Source organism: Nipponia nippon, unplaced genomic scaffold (genome assembly GCF_047370975.1).
Source record: "Nipponia nippon isolate SJK-2023a ecotype South Korea unplaced genomic scaffold, ASM4737097v1 scaffold_6, whole genome shotgun sequence".
Lineage (NCBI taxonomy): Eukaryota > Metazoa > Chordata > Aves > Pelecaniformes > Threskiornithidae > Nipponia > Nipponia nippon.
In genome coordinates, this window is record NW_028262380.1 from 36444543 (window position 1) to 36467275 (window position 22733).

At 49.7% G+C, this 22733-nt stretch overlaps 1 protein-coding gene across 4 annotated transcripts in view; it reads left to right on the top strand.

The window, feature by feature from the left end:
• Window positions 1-19989: 19989 nt before the first annotated feature.
• The window catches only part of IRF2 (interferon regulatory factor 2), a 44372-nt gene continuing 41628 nt past the window's right edge, over window positions 19990-22733 (top strand). For all 4 annotated transcript variants that reach the window (XM_087736785.1, XM_087736784.1, XM_087736787.1 and 1 more), the window contains exon 1: window positions 19990-20263. The gene's annotated coding sequence lies outside the window, so the exon portion shown is untranslated. The remainder of the gene's footprint in view (window positions 20264-22733) is intronic.

The window sequence follows — 22733 nt, forward strand, 5'->3', positions numbered from 1 at the left end:
TGTGAGAAAGGGTTAGTCTATTTTAGCTGATGGAAACTTCAGTTCCAGGCAGATTTATTACCCACGCTTCTGTTGAAAAACTAAATAGGCCCCCATTAAACATATCTAAAAATAACATTTACAAAAACCTATATGTAGGTTTCTTCATGTAGGTTGTGAATTACAACAAGCAGCTGCACAGTTGTAAGTGACTGAGAGGACTTCTGTTAATGTACTTCAAAGTAATTGGGAATAGGAACGTTCCTTGAATTCTTAGTGATTTTGCTGTGGACAAGTCCTGTCATGGAGGTTGCTCTTCCCTTGGATTTAATAGGTTCCGGTCTTGATCCTTCTTGGCCCTTTAAAGGAAAAATGATTCTACAACTTTTCCAATAGTCTTTAAAGTAGAGCAAAACAAAATCAAAGCTAAGCTACGATGAGTAACCAGTCATTTAGGAAGACATAGAGGTAGGGCTTAGGGAAAGAGGTAATATTCCCGTCAGTCCTTTCCTCTCGGGACAAGAGCTGCATTTTACTCCAAGTCAGTAAATTCCTTCACAGTGCCAGGAAAGCTTCTGGGTATTTCTAGCTGAGGGCTGGTGTTCCAGTTGGTGGGACTTGTGGGTAGAGACAGAGCCTGTTGGAGCAGGGAGAGGGGGAGGCGAGAACATCCTTGAGCACTCACTCGGTTTGGCAAGGAGATCTGACTAGGGCCGGTGAGCTAAGCTCATGGTAATTGGGAAAATGTGATCTAGTTGAAAGGCTGAATTTGGGGAAGAGGCAGTGGGATGGGAGATTGTAATGGAGTAAGCGTTTGGGACAGCCATGAGGAAGACAGGACAACTGAAACGGTTGTCTGTAGGGTGATGCTTGGTGTGTGAGGACCACGCAGAAATAGATGAAGGCCACAGTATAGAGGCACAATTGCCAGATAATCATTGCTGTAGGTTTTGGCTGGATAAATCACAGAAAATTGGAAGATGAAGGTAGAGGAATGGAAGCAAAGTGAAAGGAGGGATTGCACAGCGTAATCAGAAAGAGGAAGCTGCCTTAGTCTGAGTGAAGCTAGAGGAGAAAGGAGCAGGTGATTTACCCTGAAAACCTGGCAGAAAGCACGTCAGTTTTACAACAGGCTCCACCGGTAAAGGGGCAGTTGATCTTTTTATAAAAACTCATCTGTACACCCACAACAGAGCACAGCAAGACAAGGGCAGGAGGGGAAGCCCAAGTAACAACCTGCCCTGCGGGGGTACTCCCCGGCCCATCACAGGAGCCATCGGCCCATCAGTGACCCATCTCCACAAGCCCAGAGGTGCACAGGAGCACAAGGACAGGCAGGAACCCAAATTAGGGACTTGGAGGTGGGGACACCTGCGTGTCCTCCTCGCCGGGGCTGTCCCAGGAGAGCCTCAGCCCCAGGATCCAGGATGGTGTGAAATCTGGTGAGGTGGGTCAGTGCAGGAGGAGCACCTTTCATCTAACTGTGGGACGCATCATGGGATGCAGGAGAAGAGCATTTGGGGATTGCACGGGATTTATTATGGGATGTTTAGGGAAGGAAGGGAAAGGGATGGATTTGGGTGATTTGTGGAGGAACAACCGTGGGGAAAATCGTAGAATCATAGGATCGTTAAGGTTGGAAAAGACCCTTAAGATCACCGAGTCCAGCCGTTAATCATCGAGTCCAACTGTTAAATAGAGGTGTAAGGGGATAAAAAGGGCTGGTCACGTGTAAATAGGTTGCTGGTCATTATGCCCGTCCAGCCAGGCGCTGAGCCTGACCAGCGCAGTCTGTCCCAACTTATTACTAAACTCTGTTTTAACTATTCTTGAGTGGGGGGCTGTGTTCTGTGGGTGCGCGGGGGGGACCGAGTGCCACCAAGTGGAGTTAGACCACAGGTCAGGGCACTTGTGGGTCTGTGGTGCAGCGACTGGAGTGACTTGATTTACGTGCCAGCAACTGGAGTAGCACCTTGGGTCACAGTGGCCCACAGTGCCAGCGCTCGGAGCAAGCGCAGGTCTGGGTGCCAGCAGCCGGGCTGGGACCACAGGCTGGAGGGCCTGTGTGACAGTGAGACCCAGCTGAGTGACACCAAGTGCCAGTCCCAGGGGTGGGAGCGGGGGTCAGAGCCCTGTGCCCATGGTGCAGCATCTGGAGCAGGTGTGAGTGTGCAAGTGTGTGCGTGAGCACCAGCGAGGATCGAGATGGGTGAGGAGGTGAAGTGGCCTCGGAGCCAGGGGTGGTGGGATGCCTACAGGCAGGGCCACAGGAGGAGCTGGATATCGGGGTGGGGGGTACCAGGAGAGTCCTGGCCAGCTCCCTGCGTCTATGTGTCTGCGTGAGTGAGAGAGTTTGTCCTGGCACCTGGAGTGAGGCTGTAGTCTCAAAGGCTTGTATGTCCAGGTGCCAGTAACTGGGGAGACTGGGATCCAGGGTCAGCTATGGGGCAGGCTGAGTGTCTATATACATGTGTGTCCCACCAGTGGGCCTCCATCCTGCTCAGCCAGAGAGGGGAGCAGGGTGAGGCCGTTGAAGCTCTCTGTTCATGTGAGTGCTCTTGAGTGTCTGTCTCTTATCAGTGTGCCACATGTACGTGTATATATGGGGTGATAAGTGTCCCCTGTGTGTGTGTGCCTACTGGGAATACATCAGCCTTGCTACTGGTTGGACCTTGGGACATGGAGCTCCAGTGATCTTACTTCTCTCGGGCTGTCGGATACGGCCTGGTATGTTTTTCTCCTAACACATATCTTTTGAAAAAACAATTTGGGAAGACAAACTGTCCAACAAACTTCTGAAACGTAAGGGAGACAGCTGTTTCTTTTTCCAGAAGGGTAAGGAAATAAAGAGATTTAAATATGGAGACCTTCATATGGAGACCTCCAGTGGTGAAAGGCTGGGTGAAAACACGTGGATGAGAGTGTCTCGACTATACTAGCAGATGCGAACAGTTCTTCACTTCCCTGGGGAAGGCCTTCGTGCTGAGTGTAGCTGCAGTTTCCAAGCTGAGCTGGAAAGCACACAGCCCTATGTTTACACCTAAAGATACAGGTATTCGCATGGCTAACTGGTCATCAGTTAAATCATGTCCAAAAGGCTTTTTAAAAGCCTGACCTTAGCTGTTTTGCTGATTTGAAAAGCCACCAGAACCACAAGCTCTTTCATAAATCAGTGCTGAAATTAACAAAGACGGCATATGAGACACCTAACGATTTTTACTAATGTTCGCTTTTCTAGCAAAACTGAATTTTTTTTTTTTTTTTTCAAATGCACTTGATGCTACGGAAGGAGGAAGAAAATAAAGACCCAGGCTGAAACCGGGGAGGCAATTCCCGCTGCCTGGTTTATACGAGGTCAAGTACTCCCTTCTGGCTAAGCAAATCCTTACATTCAGTGCAGTCAGTCTGCCCTCTTCCCAGAACCACCTCTGAGAGTGCATGTTCCAAATCTGCTTTGGTTAAAGGAAAAAAAGGCAAGTCAAACACTGATGCTGCTAAGCCCCATGGAAACAGCCTGTCCTCGAGAACAGAATCCACACTTTTGGTACTCTGCTCCATAACAGAAGAAAACCCGTGGTTAACAAGTTACTAGGTCTTTTTTTATACATAATGCGTTCCTCTTGGAAGTATATATGGTTTCTCCTGACATTTTAAACTAAATTACTATATATTCATATGAAATTTTTATTTTTAACTATAATCTTACATTTATTTATTTTCTGCTAAAGCAGAAAATGCAGTGTGCATATGACATCACTTTTAGAAATTTTAACAGTATGAATAATAATAGCTAAATTATAACAGTAACACCAAAAGACTTGTCTCCTCATATCCTATAAGGAATGCTTCTCATTACCTGGAAAACTGCCTTTCAGCTGTGTGTTTCCTCCTGCCAATGACTGCAGGCAGCAGGACAGTCACAGCAGAACTCCGGTTTTTTGAGGTAACAGGCTCAGAGATAAACTACTGCTTCATCACCACAGGGCGTCACTGCAGATAGGCTAATAACCTCCCAAGCTCATATTAATGAGGAATTTAAAACCAAAACCAAAAGCCTGGTGAATGAAGCAACCCTTTCACACCACTCCGTCGTTGTTTGTTGTCTGTCAGCTTGAGTGGTTACGACAACCTGGGACTTGCATCCCGAAGTACGTGAGAACATCACACTGCTGCTTCCCAGGAAAACCTCCCCGTCTTTCTCATCACATATCAGAGTAAACCAAAATCAGCTCATTTTGAGGCAAAAAGGGTTTTCTCTGCTGTCCTAGACCTACCCAGAGAACACTTCCAACTACGGAGCATCTCCCCCCCGTAGATCCCTGCCATACCACTGATAGTCCTGTAATGTTTAATAAAAAAACCCACAGCACCCTCCAAAAAAAGCTTCTGCCATACCTATGGTGAGGGTCTTTAAGCAGAAGGATGGTGCAATAGCTTGCTTTGCCTGCATCATGAAAGGCGATTGATTACTGGAAACAGAGAGAAGAACTTGCCTTGTAAGATCTTACATTTTATTTTTACCTCTTAAAAATTGAATTCTGAAGTTGGGATTTTCCTGGATGATCATAAAACAAAAAAATTAAGACCTGACTTTTCCAACCAAATGAAACATAATGTTTTCTTCTTGCTAGAGACCAAGATGCTCTGTCATGAAGACAGTCGTGTAATTAAAGCACCTCAAAAGAAAGCAAGGTGCACAGCAGTCACTTTCCAAAAGTGTTTTTGTTTAGTGTTTGCAGGCAAGATTTGGCATCAGGTTCACTAGCCGGCCACTGCTGCCCCCAAGGTCAAGAGGAGCAGCGATGGAGCTCTGCCTCTGCCTGCTGCACGCAAGACCTGAATGTTTCTGCCTAGCAGAACGTGGTGAGTTTCGTAGGGACTTATCTAGTGAAATTCAATAGCATGGGGTGTGTAGAAGACCAACCCAGATGATCTAACAGGTTCTCCTGGCTTCAAATTGTATACAGAAAGGGGCCATACAAAGCTGTCTCACTACCTCTAAAGCAGGACAAGGTAACAGGTTTTCCTGCATATGCATAGAACTATACTAATACTATCTGAGTAGTTTGAGAGCATCTGAATCAAAGATGTACCTATGGATGAAGAGTGCCAACATAGCATTCCACGGCCATTAAGAAAGTATTAGTTCTCTTTATTTAGCCACGAGACCTATAAAGAAAGCAGTGGAAACAACCAGCACTGTGTAATTTACACTCATCTGTACAAAAACATAATTAATACTAAACTTTGATGGTTAACTTGCAGAGGGATTTGGTTTTGTAGGATCCTTCTTAACAGACACAAGAGTTTCCTCTTTCTCTCCCTGTCTACTTCTTGTACTAAACCCAGAACATTTTGGGTTCCCTTTTTTCCCATTCAGCTAAAAGCAGCTTCCTCAAACGCACAGCCCACACCTCTCCTGCATGATGCAATGCAGAAAGGCCGGTTAAAGGTAGATGTAACCTTCTCCGAGTAGAGCGGTTCTCTGCAGAGCCCATTCACCTTTCTTCGCCTCCTTGTCCTCAGCTGGCTCCCTGTGCTCAGCTCTCCCACCTTCCCTTGGCTGAGGCGATGAGCTTTCTGGGTGAGGGCTGACCCTCAGCTGATGGGGCTGCTGCTGCTGCTGCTGGTGCTGCAGGAGGTCCTGAGCCCGGACGTGCACTTGGGGGACCACGGCTTCCTCACCTGGCGTGGGTCCTCCTGGTCCCATTGGCCGGACTGCCAGTAAGACTGGTAACCCCGTGTGTGTGGCCCTCTCCATTCAGCCTGCCTGTTGTTAATATTAAGCCCTCAGGAAGGCAATAAATAACCCAAAGTGAGCTGTGGTCTCTCCGCCCTTCAGGCCTGACATTTAATGCAGACGTAGGTTCACCCAAGAGTCCATAATTCTGGGTTAACCTTTTCTTGCCTGGGACAGGGTCTATACAAGATTACATGACACTATTATGATAAGAATGTCTCCTGAGATGTGTAGAAGATGGGAGAAGCAGCGAAGGAAGGTACCAGCATCGAGTCTCCAGCAGCACACCAGGAGCCAGTACCACCTCTGCCATTGCTGAAGTGCTGCTGAGTAAAAGCATCTAGGGATGAAATGAAAACCAGATTCTTCCCCCGCTTTCACTGGTCCCCGTATTTTATGTCTGCAGTCCTCATGGGGGCTGTATGTGATGTATAAGCCCCCCTGGCCGGCACCCTGCTGTAGAGGGGCTTCCTGGTCTCACTGCAGACCAGCTCTAAGGGCCAGCACTGCGCAGGGCTTGGTGGCCCGCGGGACTCCGGATTTCTGTATGCAAGCCCAAAGGGTGGCACTGGCTTACTTTTGTTATGCTGGGCTTGATTTGCACAGGTTTAGGGTGAGCCACAGGCACAGCTCAGCTGTGCTGGCTGCAGGGGTGGCAAGGAGGAGAGTGGTGCAGGTGGCCAAGGGGACAACGACTGTCTTTTCTGCAGCCAGCATGTAATTGTTCCTCACCGTGGCTGAGACATCTCTGATGACCTCGGTTGCAAACCTCATGGAAAAAGAGTGAGGTTTGGGGTCATGCTGAAAACGGTTAAAAAAAGACAGGTGGCTTAGTCACCCAAAGTGACCTGGGTCTGTGATGGTGGCAGGGACAACACCCACTGACTGCTGAAACCCCGAGCAACAGGGAGGGACAGGAGCCCGGTGAGCATCATCACCCATGCCACGGGTCCCCAGCTGGGTGCTGCAAAGGCCGCATCCCTTCAGGGCTGGATGCAGGCCGGGTGAGCTGGGGAGACCCTGCAGCGATAGATGGTGTGCGGGGCTTGACCTGCTGGGGCATGTCAACGCAGGCACTTTTTGATCAGCTTTCCCCACAGGTGGGGAGGCAGCGAGGGGGGCTGGGGAAGCGAGAGGGGCAGCAGCGAGGTGGGAGACCCGAGAGGGAGGTGGCACCTCCAACTACAGCCTTTAAACACCTCCCAGCAGCTCTGGAAACCTCTGGGGGAGAGGAGGCTTTGCAGCAGTGTATGAGCTACTCCGAGTCTTTTAAGTTGGACGTTGACCTTAGGAATGTAATCAGAGAGCTGATTATAAATAGTTAGTGCAGTTGTTGATGAGATTAAAATGTGCTGCGGCAGGCGGTTGGAAGCAGAGGGTTACTCCAGTGTGTGCCCGGGATGCTGTACCCTCAGTCATCTACAGCTGCACGGCAAGCCTGAAAAAGGGAAGTAGCTAAAAAAAAATGCTCAGAAAATGGTCCGGGGGCGGGGGGGGGGGGAGGAGGAAGCAGCCTGGCTTACAAAACTGGGGGTGAGGGACAAAGGGGAACGGAGAAAATTAAGGAGGAGGGAGCAGAGAAAATTAAGGAGGACGGAGGACAGTCACTGTGAGTGATCGTGGTCCAGACATGGGGTGGACTTAGAGCTACAACACAAAACTGTCCTGCAAGGAAAAAGACTAAACCAGCAAAACCCTAAAACCAGGGGAAAGCCCTAAATAGCAGAAGTAAAAACCTCCAGGTAAACCATCGGTGTTAATTTGTGTTCAGATGGCAGTGTGTGAAAAGTTGGGAGAAAGAAAGGGCAAAGGAGGTGGGGAAGAAGTGCAAGAGGTGGGTGACCCAGCAAGTCGGGGCCCCTGCTCTAGCTAAGAGCTGTGGCAGCACTGTGAGATGGGCAGAAAATGTCCCCGGGAACGGCAGATTGTATCAGCCGCACGTTTGGGCAGGAGTTGCTGCCAGACCTGTGCTGCCCCAGCGAGTGGAGGAACGCTACTGCCTCCTGGAAAGCCCCAAACTTTGCAACCTCCAAGACTTCACAAGTGAAGGACAGGGAAAGAGACAGGCAGGCGGGTCCAGCAGGGCAGGGAAAGGAGGCAAGGAGATGGTGCTGGGCAGTGTAAGAGGCAGCGGTATCAACCGCTGTGGGGTTTTCTGCAGTTACGATGAAGAGTTTGAAGGAGAAATTGGAAAGGCACCAGGAGCTGTGCAAGATGCTGCTCTAGAGCATCATCCAAATGTGGGTGGCAGCTGGGAAGAAAGCAGAAGGAGCACCTGATGAGCAGCGGGGCAAGGATGGCTTTGGTGGGCAATGGGGACCAGGAGAGGCCTTGAAAGCAAAGACAAGCAGGCAATGTCAGAAAACCGTTTTTGGAAGAGAACGGCGAAGCGGCAGAGAGATGCAAGAGGAACGGCGGGATGACCAGCGGTGGGTTGGGAAAGCCACCAGTACAGCCACCTCCAGGAAGCTGTTTGCGGGCAAAACAACCTGGGCAAGGCCCCAGCAAAGTATTGGCGGTGGCCGAGATGTGGAGCTCTTGAGTAAGAGTTGTAGCTGTATGGATGCCCTGGAAAGGGCTGGTCATGGGATCCTTCGCAGGTGAGTGTGTAGGTAAGGTGAGCTCTGCCAGCATCCCTTGTGGGCTGCTCCCACGTTTGGAGAGGTGCTGAGGTCCCCCCACGCGGGTTCCCCACCAGCTCACAGTGCAGGCAGATTGACAGACAGGTACAACTCAGGATGGACTTGGAAGCTTCAGGTTTCCCTCTGTCCTGCCTCTGAGGACCACCTGGGTTTTTTTGTTTGTCAGGAAAATTGCTCCTGGAGCAGAGAGTGGATCCGTCAGTCCGCAGCACAGGGGATGGAGTGGGGTTTGTGTCTGTGGATGAAGAGAGGCGTGTGAGGACAAGAGGAGGAGATAAGTACAGAGCGCCCGTTGTTCACTGCTGAGAGCTGGAGGATTTGGGAGAAAAACTGCTCATCTGTGTAATTCATAGATGGGAGAATTTTGATGGGGGAAGCAGTGAAAAAATATTATGAAGGATTAAAAGGAGTGCTCTGAGAGATGCTACAAAGCACACTATTTTCTCCCCCTTACTTCAAAACAAAGTAGTAATCAGCCTTGTCCTGGTGACTGAAAAGCATTTCATTCAGCATTTAGAGAGCAAATGAAGAATGTCTTATTACTGACACCTGAGAGTATGCACCACCTAAGTGACAGCAGCAACTTTCATAAGCTCTAAAACCCATTTAAAAACACCGAGCTCTAAAACCCATTTAAATCAATACAAGATTCCCATCGAGCCACCCTTCCCGAGTTCTGCTGGGAGCTGTGACCCTGCAGCGGGACTGCAGCATCCCCTGGTGCGAAATTTTAGGGCTCAGCATTACCAGGTTGTAACACTATGGGAGGCAGAACGTAAAGCAATCCATAACCTAAGGGGACTATATTTTCCTACCCAAGGTCTGAGCAAAGTGAGAAAACAAATGCTCTTTACTGACAAAAGACATAGCAATGGAACTAGTAAAAATAATGCTTCTATGAACGGTGAAACTTCGGTCGTCGAGTTTCCTGTGGCTTTATGCTTCCTGTTTATGTTCCTTTCATGCCACGCGTACAAAGGGGTGAGCTCTCCTCAGGGCTTTTTGGGGGCTCTGCACTGCACGGTCCCACCTGCCTCGGCCGGTGGCCGTGGCCATGGCGGGGCTTGCGCCGCAGCCGCCTCCCCAGCACCGCAGCTCCTCTGCACCTCCCCTCTGTGCGCTCCTCAAGTCAGGCAGCTGGATGACGGAGCCGGCTGGGATGCTGAGGGCCTGGGAAAAGGGGCATTGACAAGACGTGGTCACGAATGCGGCCTCTTTTCTTTAGGAAAGCTGGCTGAAAAGCAAAGTAGAAACCTTTATCAGAACAAATGACTCCCGTGCACATGTTTCTTTGCTGGGGGGAGGGTGGTGGTGACAGCTGCCATGGGTGATTTGTTCTTGCACTGATTATCACGGGGGTCTCCAGCGCCCCAGAGATTAACGTGGTGTTGAAACCGGTGTGCAGCGGAGCAGAGTGAAAGCAGTGCAAAGAGAACATGACCTTCTAGGATTCATTCGTTTTAATGCCGGAGGTGATTTAAAAACAAAACCAAACCCACATTTCACAGGATTGATAATAACCCCACTAAACCAACTGCCTTTCTTTTGCTATCTAGCGTTTAGGTTAGAAGTGCAAAGCATTGGGGAGCTCCACGGGGAGCCAATTTGCTCATTGGCTTTACTCTGGGTTTAAGCTGAAAGCCACATCGCTTATAGTCAGACCTGCAGCTGAATTGTGATGGTAGGGGAATAAAACCACGGTAGTATCAAGCTTAAGCTGGGAAATGAGATTCCAGCGTGGACGTACGTGCAGGTGCTGGCACTGAGTGACGAGGCATTTCTGTGCAAGGGCCCTGCAAGAGATCGGAGCAAAACGTCACAAACCTCTGGAACTCAAAGAACTGAGTTGAAAAAGTGTAAAAATATAGAGGCAAGCTTCCTCTGCCTCAGGCTTCTTGTTTTGACTGTGTCCTGATCTCTCCATAACTGCAAGAGATAAGGTATCTGCAGTGGAGTTCACCATTTACCTCCTTTCTAAAACAGAGGATCGTTTGTTTTGCCATCTTGCAAAATGTTGCAAAACACTCCAAACACTGATTGCAGGCATAAGTCAACAGCGTTGCAGGTGCCACCCATTTCCAGGCTGCTTTTACTCCATGTCTCGGAGATGCATATGAGAGACAGTAGCACGGCCACAGCAAAACTCATGCGACTCAACTCGCTGAGGTCCTGTGGGGGTTTTGGTTGGGAAATGGGAAAACTGAAACTCAGCTCCAATGAGATTAAAGTGAGATCCTGGGGTGGGGGAGTCAAGGAGAATTTAGCCCAGGATTTCCAACATTCTTTTAAGGCGCAGGCAGCCCTGACAGCCTCCCGGGCTTCTTCTCAGAACTACCTCCCATGTCTGTTCTCTTTTGCACGCGAAACCGTTTAATGCAGCGGCAGTTGGCGTCGGCCAAGGGGGAGAAGCCGTTCAGCTGGACAGGCTGAGACGTCGCGCTTGGAGAAGTGAGAGATGTTGATGCTGAGAGGGCTGGGTGCTAAAAATCACACCGTTTTGGACAACCGGCCATTGACCAGCATCTGCGGACGATCAAGTACTTGCAGATGAGCTGAAATGTTCTTCTTAAGGAACAAGATTCCCCAGGTTGGGAAGAGAGGAGAGATAATGTGATGAAAACTTCAAATACCCAGTTGGAAAAAAGAGGGGAAGCCTGTGCAAACACCACCAGCAGATCTGCTGACAGCTTTTGTGTAAATGTTCTCTGCAACTATTCCACAAACCATTTAAAACTGGTTTATGTGCATTAAGTGTTGGCTTGCCAAGCAATGAAACATTACCCTTTCTTTGAAGCTGACAGGGAACTATTAACACCTGCTTATCAGGCTTCTACAATTCTAGCCCAAGGTATAATTTTATAAGCCTTTCCAACAGAGAGAACTCTTGACTCTTCAGCCAGATCCGCTCCACAAGTGAAATGGTGGTGCGGGAGGAAAAGAAATGCAGTGAAATTATACATAATTGCTTTTTCTCCACCTCTATTATACAGGGAGCAGGTGAGTCAGCGTTCCCATAGGACTACTTTACTGGGAAAGAAGGAGCTCTGCCTCGGCCTGGCAGCTGTCTGCCCTCGCCTCTGCTTTTGATACTGCATACTAAAACTTTCCTGCAGGGCTGGTTGCTGCTTATCAGCACCATAACATGCATACCTGTGGCGTACTCCTTTCTTCCTTCATTAGAAGGAGGATTTGCCACCCCACATGTAATTATTTAAAGCAAGGTGCAAACAGGCAAATAGGAACCACAAGCATCTGAGCTGTGTTTTTCAAAATAGTCGCCTTCATTTAATGTACTACTGAAGTCCAGTTGGGTTCATGGGTCCAGGTGTCATGTCATGCCTTACAGAGCTAAGGAAGCAAGCCTTCTCCTAGCTTTAAATCACCTAAATAGCTGCTTCTCGTTGTTGTTGTTGTTGTTTATTTCTTTGAGATACTGAAAACACAAGTAGAAATAAAATGTGCTACTGGAGAACCACCGTACAGAGCAATATTATTTCTTGTAGCACCTATAAGAGCAGAGTTCCTGAGAAAGCGAGACATGTTTGTGCAAGGTACTGTAAAACTGAGTAAAGCAAGACAGCTGTTATCTCCTGGAGCTTATCGTCCACACGGACATAAAAGACAAAGTCTGAGAGAAATAAGAGTAATGAGGAAACCTCACGGCGGGCAGGTAACGCTGGGAAGGTAACTTAAATTTCCTGAGTGTGAGCTGGCACTGACTCCACTAGCCGACATGCAGAGACCGTCTCTCTGAAGATCAAGGTTGATGGATCTCCTGGTTATTTTTTAATTTGGGCATTTTAGCTCGGCCTATTTAAAACTCCCCTGCACGGTAATGGTTTTTTATCTGTCTGCCTCTCTCTGATCTACGCTTGGGAAGTCAGCAGGTAGAGTGCATCGCGAGCCTTGCTTCTGCATTGCAAGTCTCTAGTGAAAGAAGCCATTCAAAATAAAGCTCCTACTCATATTCTCTATTAATAGCCAACAGCTTTCCTCCTCCCTCCCCTCCCACGACCTCTTTCTTTTAAAGTGATAAAGCAACCCTGCCCAGGGTTTCGAGATCCCTTGCACTCAAATACCAACTCAGCACCTTTTCAGCTGCATTACAGCAGCATTCCCCACGGTGGTTTCCCCAGAAATATGCCCCATCGGTAGCCCAGTAGCCCCATCAATACCCTAGTAACGATGGCAAATTCTGGGAACAGATGACTTAAAATTGATGTTGGCTTTTACTACGCTCTGAAAGGTTTCTTGTTCAGCTTCTGACACTGATTATCTGCTTGCCTCTGAAAGAGTCTCTCCTCAGTTATATGGGCTTAGCAAACCTGAGAGCCGGGCAACGGTCAGAGCGACAGAAATGACTTGTCAAAAGAGAAGTGCAGCAAGATGGGCTGCAGGAGAGATGAGTCATGGGTGAGCTGCGCTCCAGAAACAGCTCAGCAGGGCCAGCTGCTGCCTTTCAGAAAATGAACTTGCTGGACTCGACGGGCTAGCACTGAAGGTGCAACAGAGGAGCTCTGCTTCAGCTAGTTCAGTGCATTCAGAAGAAGCTGCATCTGCTCTTGCTTTGGGAGGACGGTCAGTTGGGTGTGCAGAGGCTACAGGGGAGCTCTCTGGAGATCGGTGTTGCCAGGCCAAATACAGGCAGGCAGGCAGCAGACAGGACTCGTTATCCAAAAACTACTCTTCTGTTAATAGTTAAACACTGATTAGGAAAGACAAAAGAGCCAAAGCTTGAAAGAGGGTGCTGGCTTGGAAATGGATTTTTAACTTGCAGTGACCATTTTAACTTAAGGTAGAAGAGCCTTAAATTAAATGTTTATAATTGGCTCCTCTTTTTTTTTTTTTTTGGAGTGCCATTGGGCTGTCACCCAGGCTGTGTTGCAGTATGAGCTGGGGAGTGCACCGAAGAGGAAAGGCTGGAGCTATATTTAAGTAGCTCCCCAGACACGTAGTGTCAGAGGCTGCTGCAGGGTCAGATGAGTTGGGGGGCACACAGAGCACTGCCTGTTTTGCCAGCAGGAGACGTCCAGAGCAGGACCTCCCCTTATTGGCATCTTTCTGCCTCCGCCACCCTCGAGGGGGTTGGTGAGGTGGCCACGTCCCAGCACCTCCTGCTTCTCCTCCTGAGCTGGGCAATGGTCCCTGCCAGCCCCCATTGCCCAGCATAGGGGCGCGCTGGCTTGGACCGTGGGAGGCAGTGGTGGGAGGTGGGATGTTGGTTCACCCACGTGGGCGCATCTGCCAGGTGATGCCCAGAGCAGCCTGGGAAAGGTCCCATGGGTGGGTCAGCTCCCTCTGTGCTCCCATCCTCCAGCTCTGGAGGGGAGGAAAACACCCCTAGCACGGGGTGGGACCTTTCTCCCCACCAAAGCCATGGGACCTTCACAGGATTCACGGAAGAGTGTCATCTGCTTCAGACAGTGATTGATGGGGAATGTGCTTCGTGAGCATTTCTGTGACAAGTGTCCCTGGAAAGGCTTCTTTACATGTGAAAATCCACTACAAACAGAAAGTGAAAAGAGAAAAAAGTCTCTTCCCCCTCAACAAAGAGAACTGATCTGATTTTCATAATAAATAAGTTTTGAATTAATAAATCAAAGCCTGTGTTTACACATGATATGAAGCAAAGCTCTTAATATCTCATTATTATCCAGAAGAAAAAGTATTTGTTCTGCTTTGTCAAGCCAATAGGCAATATATCACTTATCTTTTTATTCTACCTTAGTTTCACTGGGAAAATTGCCATAAAAGCTTCCACTTCAGCGAAACGCTCTATTAAAACAGGGCTAAGCAGGATCACTTTCAGGTAGGATCTGCTGAAGCAGCCTGGCTCCTGTCCAGGTTTTCTCTGCCAAGCTCCACTCCAGCCCTGAAATGTCAAGATGCTGTACATGTTTTTAAAGGGCTGCTTTCCTCCCTAAAATTTGCTGTGAGGGCCAAGAGACGCGAGTAACTAAAACCGTCTCACAATGCTGGTGTTAAGCAAATTTCTTGCTCCCTCTCTTCTGCTAAAGAAAATTAACTGGGTACAGCAGCTGAGCTGGCAGAGCCATGGGCTGAAGTACGGCAGCCAAATAAAAGCAGTGACAAGTAAAATGAATAGGCACTCTAGCCCTCAGCGGTGGTGTTCTCTGTCGTGTATATGTTGTTGGCTCAGGAGACAGGCTCTCCCCACCTACCTGTCCTCCTGGAGCACCTGGGCGCAGCCAGACCAATATGATTGGGAAGGTATAAAAATTCCTTAGTGGAAAAGGTGTCTGTCGTGGGTTATTATTTTATCTCTTGGCTCTTTCCGACTGAATTGGCTAAGGGCTCGATAAGGCAGCACCTTAATAGGGACACTTGCCTTTACTGAAAGTGTAAGAGGCTTTGAGTTGTGACAGAGAAGTTTTATTTGGCTGGCTAGAGAAGTCACTGTTCAGAGATCTGGTCTGAGCAAATAGATTTTTCCACCCTGGAACAGTTTCCTGTAATTATTACTTTAATTATTACCAATAAAAACAAAGCAACACTCCCACCATCTAAATTCTTAGCAATCGGAAGATCAGGACAGCTGGAATATGAGAGCTGAGAAGTACTTGCTAATTTAAACACCCTGTTAAGCCTCTCAAGGGTAGGTCTCCCCGCTGGTGTAACCCAACTGAAGACAAAGAAATTACCCCATAGATGGATTTGCTCTGAAACGCATTAAGGAAATTCCCTTTTCGTGCTGTGAATAGCGTCTGGGTGGTGCTGCTGGCATACAGTACTGTTGCTGGGGGTGGGTGCCTGCTCAGGCCATGCTTCTGTCCCCTGAGGTGGGTGACATGGCTGAGCCCCCCAGGAACGGGCAGGGGTCCCATCCCATGGAAGCAGCCTGAGCAAGCTACACGCCACCCTACAGCTGTTAGAGCGGGAAAGAAAAGGAAGAAAGACCACAGAAAGGTCGAGTTAAGGAACCTGGGCAAAACGAAGGCAAAGAGAGCGAGCTGGGAGGCTCTCCCCATCTGCCCTCCTGGGTGCACACGTAATTTCAGGTGTGCGAAGACTCTCTCTGAACTCGAGAGGAATTGCTCGTGTCCTTGCATTTAAGGGCATATTTGCTCGATTGGAGCTTAAGTCAGTTAGTTTTTCCCCCCAGGTGTTGGCTAAGGAAGAAGAGACCCAGCTGTATCTCCAGGGCTCCACGCTTGCTGATGGCCACTGCTCTGCCCGGCCCCCTCCCCATGCCACGGCTGGGGTCACCGCAAAAGCAACAAAGGAGCAACAAGCTTGAGTTTCTATTGATTTTAACAGGGGCATAAATACTTTTAGAACACTGCCAAAACACCAAAGACCAGACAGTCCTTTTATTTACAACAGTATAAACACAAAGTAAATCAAACAAAAAAAAAAAACCTCCAACAAATAAAACTGATTTCAGAGGAGAAATGAATTACAAGCTGTTAAAGTGTTAGCCAGCATTTTTTCCCATTATACTTGGGGTGATTATTTGTGTTATAGTAATATGCAAATACTTTAAATTTGTAACTATAATCAGAAATCTCGCATTTTGTTTTGTTTTGGTTTTTTATAACAAAGGTGCCATTACTATGTAGTATCTAAAAATACCAGTGCTACAGATTACACCAGCATCAGAATGTTTTTCGCAGGACAAATGAAAATTGCAAATAAATTTCACCGTGCATCATGATTAAAAATGGGTGTAGACATTCAGGAAGACGTGGGTAATAGTATTAAAGTAAGAATTATAGGACTCTTCCAACTGATTTATTTTCTTGAAAAGCACTGGCCTATAATGCAAATTACCAACGTGGTTTCTGCTGGAGAGCTTTCCTACTTTAATGTACCAGAAAAATAAGCAGGTCAGCTGTGGGTGAGTACATGAGCTTGAGGCCCAACACCATGAGAAAATTCAACTGCTCTAATTCTATAGATAAAAAGTCACGATGCCTGTGACAGTGGTTTTAAGAACCAAAATGATGGTGTAGTCAGCTCCACTTAAAGACAGTGTGAAGTCCCACAACAACAACAAAAAGAGAACATTTCATAAATATTATTAAACTTTTAAAAAATATTATTAAACTTTAAAAATAACCTGGCTGGCTTATTTACCTTCTGGAACTTAAAGGATTCCCATTTTCAAGCTTTTTCTCACAGAAATGAAGGCCAGGCCAGAATAATGAATCTTTTGTGAAGGAAAGGTGGGATGCTAATGGAAACAACCGATTCCAGTAGCTGGATCCCTAAGGAAGGTGATTAAAAGAGTAAGTTGCAAACTTCGGCAATTCTGCAGAGAAAAAGCTGTGGATATTTGATGCTTCTGGATTAAATTTTCTGATTTTAAAGCTGCCAGGTCTTACTGAAACAGCAAAGTCACGAGAGGTAAAAGTCTCTTTTTGGAGGGAATGAGTCACCGCTGAAAGTTAAGTTTAGAAAACAAAAGCTGCCCATTCCCATTGCCTTTCAACATCAAAAAAAGAATCACAACAGAAGATTTAACTTCTGGTATATCCTGTGAACTTGTGATGCTAGAAGACGAGGGAAATGCCTTTGTTAACGCCTTGAATGCGTCCCCTCGAGATCCTTGAACGTGCCCCATTGAGATCAGCTGAAGGCGGTGGGAAGAAATGGCAAGAGTGAGCTGCAAATTCTGCTCAGTGGTTTGGCTAGCGTTTCTCAAGGAAGCCAACTGTGTTTTATTTGACCAAAACCAATTAATGTCATTCACGGCGTTGCCACTTTGTGAATAAGCAGTCCTCCGAGTGTGATATTAAATTATTAATACCATGGTAAGCACGTTTTTCCCCACAATATCTGCTGATACATGAACTACGGTCTTTTTCACAGCTGGCTCATTCTGTAAACAAATTAAAGCACATACTAGAAACAACAACAGCCACTGAGCATTGCAAGAGCCAGCCCCAGCCGCTCCTCCCTTTGCTGGGAGGGAGGTGTTGGAGCAGCACTGGGCACCTCCCCTGGCCTGAGCCATTTGCAGGCATTCCCAGTCAGGCCTTTTTCAAGGCTTAGGACAAGGGCATCCTCTGAACAGCTTCTAGCCCCTAGAAATTCGTGGCTTAGGGGGCTGCTTGAGGCAGAGTTGGTGTCTTTACATTTAATAGCACCTCATGTTTTTTTTTTTTTTCTTCTGTGAATGCATATGGGTGCTTTTTTGGACCCCCTGTGAACTTTTGGCACCTCAAAGCAGGACGCCCCACTGTTTAATCACCTGCTGCGTGAAGATCCACCTCCTTCTGTTTGCTTTAAATCTGCCACCTGCTAGTTTCACTTGATGCTCTCTAGTTCTTATATTAGAAAAGAAAGGAAATAATCCATCCCTACTCTTCTCTACTCATGATTTTGTATTCTCTCCCGCCTGGCCATTTTCTGTTGGTTATCACTTCTCCATCCTATGTAATCCTGGTCACTTGAATCCTTGAATCACTCTGACGTTGAGGTCGCTCCATATTTTTAGTTATGTTTGTTGCTCTTATCTGGATCTTTGCCATTTCTGTTACACATGGGCCAGAGCCGCCGGAGGCAGGCGCGCTGCAGCCCTCCCCGTGCTCTCCATTATGCTCCGTCCTGGCACATCCCACCAGCTTTGCGACAGTTTCTGAGTGCTGAACTGATCCTTCCATGGAGTTAATATGACTGCAAGATCTTCTTTCTGAGTGGGAACAAGTTGGTTAGAAATTTCTCGCTTTCAATCACTTTATTGCTCTCTAATCACACCCGGCATAGTAACCGCCTCCATCCTGGTCAGAGAGTCATTAATACCATCTTAATACTAACGTTTTCCTAGTTAGACCGTAAGTCTATAAAAATTCAGCTTTAGTGGCTGGAGTCAGCTGATTTGACTCCTTCTTTTGGCATGGAGCGTATAGCCCCTTTCCTTCCAGCCACAGCCTACTCTGACCTTCCTATACAAGCTGTGTCCTGTCACTGCCATCCCCTGCCAATTATCTCCTCTCCCCATACATCTATTCAGTCAACGTGCCAATTCAAAGCCAGGCGTCCCAGGTCCCTCATCCTCATTCCACTGTGGCTTCTCTTCTGGAAGTATCTGGGAGTATCTGCCATGTGAATATGGCCCTGCCTCGCTGCTCCTTCGCAGCTGCTCTGGGGACCTGTGTCCCTCCCCATCACGATGGACCTCTCCATCCTGTTCTGAGTGTTTGTGGAGAAGTTTTGGAGGAGATGCTTGATTTTACCGTCCTGCCTGGCACCCTACACCTTGCTTCCAAAACCTCTCCCTTGCCCTTTTCTGCTTCACTGGTGCACATGTGGACCACAGTCACCTGCTAGGCCCCAGCGTTTTTTGAGAGGTGGTGGAGGTGGATTCCTGACATCCATGGGTCCCTTCCAACCTAAATTGTTCTGTGATTATGTTCTCCTCAGTGCAAGGAGAGCAGTTTCCAAAACAGGAGGACTCATCACCCACAAGGGCGGACTCCCCACCCTGCCGCTAGCTCGGTGTCCTCTGCACGTCCAGGGCTGCCACCGGAGAGGGTCCTCACAGCACCTGGCACCTGGGGAACACCTCCCTCTCCCTCTGTCTGCCATCCCGCCGGAGAGCAGACCGCTCCTTAACCACCCCCCTCTGCCACCCCCTGCACAACCCCCCCGCGTCCCGGCAGTCCTCCCACCGCTGATGGCTGTGCATCACGTATCTGCACAGGTAGCTATACCGCTCGCTTACCTGGATATATGTATGTATGTACATATGGCATACGTATAGATATGCGTGCATGTGAGAGAGAGGTGTACAGCTCTCTCCCCCCGTATGCAACCTTTTGTCATGACTCCATTTCGTGCCTCCCCCAGTTCCCCAGTGCTTGGGGCCTTCATTGCCTTTGGGTAAGGCTAGGAATGATGCATTGCACCCTCTCCTCAGTCAATTTTATATGCTGTAGTTTGCATCGGGATTACCTAAATTCTGTGGAATACCCTCGGTCTCTACATAGGCTCCACGACCAACAGCAGTTTGCAAAACCTGTTGAAATCCAAGAGCTCTCTCTTGAAGCAACCCAGCTGCTTGAGACTCGCTGGGTTCAAGGGACCTGGGCTGAACTTGCCCTCCCTGTAGGACTGTGAGACAGTCCTTTTTTAAAGGCAACGACAGTCCCAGCACGCGTGTGTACCAGACCGAGACCCCTTCTCCCCGCTCCGAGGGGGAAGAGAAGCAGGAGCGATGCCGTCGGCGCTGGAGGAGCTGCAGGGATGCCCGGGGGAAGCCTGCTTCCAGCCACGGCCTCGCGCGCCCCGGGACAGCGTCCCCCACCCGCTCCCTGCCGCCCGGCGCCGTCCGGGGGCTGGCAGCTCCAGCTCCCGGGGCTCACCGCCCCCCGCCTCATCAGGGCTGGCCGTCGGGGTTATGTCAGCCCCAAGCCAAGCTATGAATAAAACGTGAGATCTCCACAGGCAAGCCAGACCTTGAATTGCAAATATGTAACGCTGCTGTCGCGGTGGTGGTCCTGAAATCACCACCGAAACGATCGACCGAGACGTAAGGGGGCGCGGGGGAAGGAAGGGGCTAGGCGGGATAACGGGGCCGGGGGGAGCCGTGCCGTGCCGTGCCGTGCCGTGCCGTGCCGTGCCGTGCCGTGCCGTGCCGCCGCGGTGACGGGCGCAGCGCGCTTCCGCGCCCGCCGCCGCCGCAGCCCTGCCCCCGCCGCCTGCGCGGCCGGCCCGGCCCGGCGGAGAGGCGGGGGGATTTCCAAGCGCCGGCGGCCTCGCCGCTTCCTCTCCTTGTTTTGCTTTCGATCTGGACCTTTCTCCGCCGGGGCGGAGGCAGTGAACTTTTAGTTTTGCTCCCGCGATTATTCAACGCCTGTTTTCATTTCCATTTCGCGTCCCCTGGCAACGGCGGTAACCTTGAGGAATTATATAAGGGCCGCGAAAACGGGCCGGCAAGGTAATTTTTAAGTTTTTCTATTTTTTTTAAATTCTTAAAAATTTTTAGAATTATTACTGTTATGACTGTTCTCCGCACTGCTGCTGTTTTCGCGTGCGGGGCGGCGGGGCTGCCGGGGGGATGCGCATCGGTTTAAAAACAAAAGGTCGGGCTGCAGCGGCCGGGGCCGAGCCCGGTTCCGCCGTGGCGTTCGGGAAGGGGCATTGGCGGGGGGAGAGGACGGGGGGTTGCGGCGGAGGTTGGGGGTGGGGGCGGCGGGGGGGGGGGATACCCGCCGCCTCCCGGGCCGGGAGCTCCGGCGCGCAGACAAAGGCGGGGGCGTTGGATCTGGAGGGCCAGGGCGCGGCGCGGGCCGGGGTGGGGGGGTGGGGGGCCTCCGCACTTGTTGCGGGCTCGGTGGCTACCGGTAGCCTCGGTAAGGGAGCGGGGGTGGGGCAGGGCGGGCGGAGGGGCTGCGGGCGGGGGTCGCGCTGTGCGCGAGGGGGGGGGGGGGCGCTGCCCCCGCGGGTGGCTGGGGCCGCGCGGGGGAGGGGGGGGGGGGGGGGGGGGGGCGGGGCCTCTCCGAGGCCCCGCCCACCCCTCCGCGCCCGCCCCTCCCCGCGGACGGTCCGTTACACAAGCGGCGGGGCGGTGCCTTCGCGCCTCGCCCGCCGCGGCCTCCGCCTCTCCCCGTCCCCGCCTTCCTCAGGCCCCCGGTGAGGGGTGTGTGTGTGTGTGTGGGATCCTGCCCCCGTGAGGGGACGGCACCCAGCGAGGGAGGAGGCGTTGGCGCGACAAGATGGAGCGGGGCCCGAGGGGCCGTTAGGCCGGCGCGGGTGGGTTCCGTGGGAGCAGCGGAAGGAGGAAGTCCTGCGGAGCGCTGCGCTGGGCAGGCCGCTGATGGGCGGTGGTGTTTCCTCGCTCCTGTGCAGCAGCAGGCCTTTCCGCCTCTGTATCTTAAAGTAAACACGCCTCTAGAAAGCAAGCATTTCTGGGTTTTTTGTTGTTTTTTTGTTTGTTTGTTTTTTTTTTCCCCACCTACTATATGATCCGAATGAATCCAGCGTTAACAAGTGCATCATTCGCACACTTAACAGCCTTGAAGCGCGCTCTCCGTTCTGTTTTTTTCAGGAATAGCCTCTTGCCGCGTCGCGGCTCCTTGCGTGGCGGTTTGCAGAGCGCTGCCCTGCTCCATGCCAGCAAGTGGAGGGCCAAGCCCTGGACGTCTTCCCCCAGAGGAAATTTATGAACAGGGGTTTTGTGTGTGTGTAGCGCAGAGGGTCAAATTCCAAGTGCCTCACAACGTCTGGGGTCAAAGTTGCAAGAACTTGAAGAATTGGATCCCTCAGCCCAGGTTCCCAGAGGTTTTAGGTCTTTAATTCCCATTTTGATTAGCGTGAGCACCTAAACAGCAGAGTATCTGAGGCTTATTTGTTTAGACACAGAGCTCGGATAGAGGAATTTCAGAGTGCAGAACTTGGCTGCCTGTTAGTGTATGGTTATAATTTATAGCCCAGCTTACCATGCTAAGATCTTGCAGACAGCACTCTCTTGAATGTAGGAGCAATTGTAAACTACAGCCTCGGTTTCTGGAGATGAAATACGGCATGTTTAAGTGTATGGTTATTTTATTTAAGTTTTAATGGCTTTGCGTATAATAACCTTTGCAGAATGCCTGCGTTAGTACCATAAAAAGAGAGTTGAGTGGGGCAGCAACATTTAAGTTCACCCTAATACGGAAATGATGACATAAAAGTAGCAGAATTTATTTGTGAGGCAGGTGGTTTCCATCTGAATCGCAATCTTTCCGTGCCACCAGCCCCTTCAGAGACACCACTATCCTTCTCTGGCCCCTGTTGGTAACATCCCACAGGGGAATTACTTCACGTGTCCCTCGTGTGCAGCAGTTCCTTTTCACTGGTAAATGGTGGTGGAAGGTCTGAGAGCGCCGGCTCCTTTGTCATGGTATTGCTTTGTCACAGTCGTATGCCACACTGCAGTTCTTCAGCTAGGTACAGGCACAGCAAGGTGTCAGTCCACTGACACCGGTGGTGTCCCTCTGAGGCTGGGCGTCCCAGCTGGTCGGCAGAGGTAGTTAGAGCGGTCAGCCATTGTATCTGACATATGTGTCTTTGTGGTGCCACCCAGTTACCTGCTGAGTACAAAAGTGGCAGATTTCAGAAGATGTCAAGTCAGTCTCCTGAGCTGTTCATCACAGGCCACGTAACATGGAAATGGGTAGCTAAGATGTTTGAGAAGTAACGTACAGGCTGTTAGGAAGCGGGGTTAGAGACCCCAGTCTGCATTGCGTGGAGGTCTTTACTCTGATACGTGGGACCAGGTGGAGTTAGAGAGAGGCAGAATCTTATTGCACAGTTGAGAAAATGATGCAGAAAAAAGCAGCTAGGATTCAAGAGGAACTAGAAGTATTTTTTGAATAAAAAGGGTCTACATTAGAAAAATGGACTTTATGTAAATAAGTTTCCATCCA